Below are 3,271 nucleotides of genomic sequence, written 5' to 3' on the forward strand. Positions count from 1 at the left end.
TGATTCATTTTTCAAAAGAATTAACCGATGCGTTTTTTTGCTTGGATTTTTGCCATTCCTCCAGACGGACTGTGCGCTGCCGACTTTTATGACCGAGGAATGATGCATATTTGTTTTTTGTGTCATCAACCCAATGATCTTTCCCTTCCTTTAGAAGATGTGTCAACCCTCCTATTGACCACTATATCTCCATGTTTCCACTAGATTATTAAAAAATCGTTGGGATTATTTATTTTCATTTTGAAAAATGGATTTTGTAAGAATGGCTTGGCCAATGGTAGGCTTAAGTGTTTAGGCTTGTTTGATTAAACACTTATGAAGTTAAGCACGTCTTTGTTATTAACATTTGTGATTTGATAACTTGGATAGCTTTTCTTGAGCCCCTTTGTTGAATTCAGTTGGAGGTACCATCATGGATTTATTCTGTTTTTCGATTGCCCTAACTTTTGCCTAAAACACCCATTTGTGGTGTCTTAGCAGGCTTTTGTTTTTGTTCATTATTTTGTAACCCTAATTTTTGCCTAGGTCACCCTCTTGTAGGATTCCTAGCGGGTCTTTTGCTCTTATTTTTGCGCAGTCCCCTTTTTGGGTTTCCTGCCGAGCTTTCTTTTATTTTTAGGATTTTTGTCCTGAATGGATTTCTTTTTATCCATGACGGCACTTATTGAGGCCAAGGAAAGGTGCTCCAAGTTGTCACACACTTCCACATAAAAAAGATGCGGGTTTATTGATTATTAAGACGATTTTAACCTCATTTATGTTTATTCAAACAGGGTTAAATAATGTGGTCTAGAATTTTATTGTAAGCAAGAAAAGAAGCAACAAGAAATAATGAAGAATGATTTTATTATAATCATAGTGGAAACATGTGCCCTATCGAGGCTCGGGGGTCGGGCTGTCCCCGAGGAGTAATCTCTAATAGTCATCAGGTTTACACATTCCTATCGGAAGGAGGAGAACACTTGATGACGACGACTAGCCTTGACGTTTGTGAACCAGCCTTCCTAAAGATCTGGCTTAAAGAACGTCGAGAAGGATCTTGATTCCTCTTCGTTCTTTTATCTTTAACAGGGTTGTATCCTAACCCTTGTTTCCCCGGATTATCCTTAATGATGGGTAGCTCCGGAATTCCTTGGGAGTCCTTGCCAAGTCCTTGTCCCGGCAAGTATCCATTCTTGGTGAGCATATGAGCTACCTTCTTCATTTCTCGGGGAAACGTCTCAACATTGGAAATTTCCAATGCTTGGAAGGCGGTTTCCAAAGCTTCCTCTGCTGCATCCACATAAGGTATGGTGGATGGCTTGCTGATGAGTATGTCATCTTCAGCTTGTACGGTCACCAGTTTGTCACCCACTATGAACTTGACTTTCTGGTGGAGCGTAGAAGGAACAGCTCTTGCATCATGAATCCAAGGTCGGCCGAGGAGACAGCTGTATGCAGGAGTAATATCCATTACTTGAAATTCGACATTAAAGATAGTGGGCCCAATTTGGATTGGAAGACTGATTTCTCCCACCACTTCTCTTTTAGAGCCGTCGAAAGCTCGAACGATCATGTTGCTCGGGCGCATTTGGACTCCCTTGATTGCCACTTGATCAAGCGTTCTTTTGCGCATCACATTCAAGGAAGATCCGTTGTCTACCAAGACTTTTGCGATGTGATACTCCTTGCACTTTACAGAGATGTGCAAGGGCTTGTTGTGATTTGATCCCTCGGCGGGGATCTCTTCATCGGTGAAAGTGAGGTGATCATTAGCCGTGATGTGACTAACAATCCCCTCAAACTTGTCTTGGGAGATGGTATGCGACACATATGCCTCGTTCAAGACTTTCAACAGAGCTTGCCGATGTGGTTCGGAGCTTAGGATCAATGACAACAGCGTAATCTTTGCTGGTGTCTTGTGAAGTTGATCCACAATGGAATACTCGCTCTGTCGGATAAATTTTAACAGCTCATCAGTCTCCTCCTCGGATTCTTTTTCCTCGGTTTTCTCCTTTTCTTTTCCTTTATTCTTGGGAGCTTTATCGTGAAGATCTTCGGGAGTGTAGATCCTGCCACTCCTAGTCATGCCCCCAAGTCCAGCGATGTTGGAGATATCGCTGTCGGCAGAAGAATGGACGTCGTATATCCATGGCACAGCCTTATTTGATTCGTAGGGGAAAGGCCTTGGAGCGATGATCCTTAACGGTGTCGGACCTTCCCCTTTGTCTGTCTTGATTACCAACAACGGAGTCGTCGTGTGCTTGCTTGGTGCAGTTGTTGGTTTGCATTTAATTACCAATGGCGTGCGATCCATTCTGAACATACGCATCGATTAATTCTTTCTTTTTATTAATATTTATTATTAAATTACCGGGAGAGATAAATGCAAATGAATGACTAATGAGATGCAAAGGCAATAAATCTCAAAAATACAATTTTTATTAATTGAAGAAAGTGTACATCTTATCATACAATGCTTTGAAGCAATTTTTTACAAAATAAGAAAAGCCGATAAAAACCCACAGGCGGGTTCATGTTTCTCCTCCATTCGTCTTCGGCTTCCTCAACATGGCGGGCCATTGTTTCAACTTGCATATGGACAGCTTGGCTCATATCATCACTGATCTTCTGAGCGTCCTTCGCCTTTTGAGTATGATAGTTGATCATGGCCTGCAGCTCATTAAGCTCATCCTCGGCTTTATCCTTCTCCTCTCGGAGTTTAGCCATAAGTGCTAGTCCTTCCCTTTCCTTCCTGTGGAAATCGGAAAGGCTTGTGGTTTGTTGTTGAGCAACCTCCCACCATTGTTGCGCATCGGATCGAGTCGAGAGCAAATCCTCTTGCATGTCCTTGATCAACTGTGCCTGCCTTGCATGCTCGGCTTCAAGGCGTGCTATTTTTGCGTTGACATCTTGGAGTTGACTACTCGGTTCAACCTTTGGCATTTTGGATGCCCGAATAGCCTCCTCATTGAGGTTAGCACACTCATCCTTGAGCCGCTCTATCTCATGGTCTTTCTTCTTGCATTGCCTTTGTAGACCACCAATGGTGAAACTGGATTCTTCATTCTTCTCTTCAAGAACTCTCATCTGAGCTCCCATGATTTCCAGTTTCCTGGTCAAGGCATCGACTTGTTCTTGCATTAACCTCCTTGTAGTTGCAGTTGCACAAGAGGTAGATGGTTGGGACACCCCCCTCTCTCTCCTCCAAATCTCATAGTCGGTGGAGACTGATACCCGAGGCTTTCCAAGCTCTCGATCTCCCTCATAGATTGGTCTCTCCCACGCTCTA

The sequence above is a fragment of the Cajanus cajan genome, chromosome 5 (genome assembly GCF_000230855.2).
Source record: "Cajanus cajan strain Asha chromosome 5, NIPB_CcT2T_4, whole genome shotgun sequence".
NCBI lineage: Eukaryota > Viridiplantae > Streptophyta > Magnoliopsida > Fabales > Fabaceae > Cajanus > Cajanus cajan.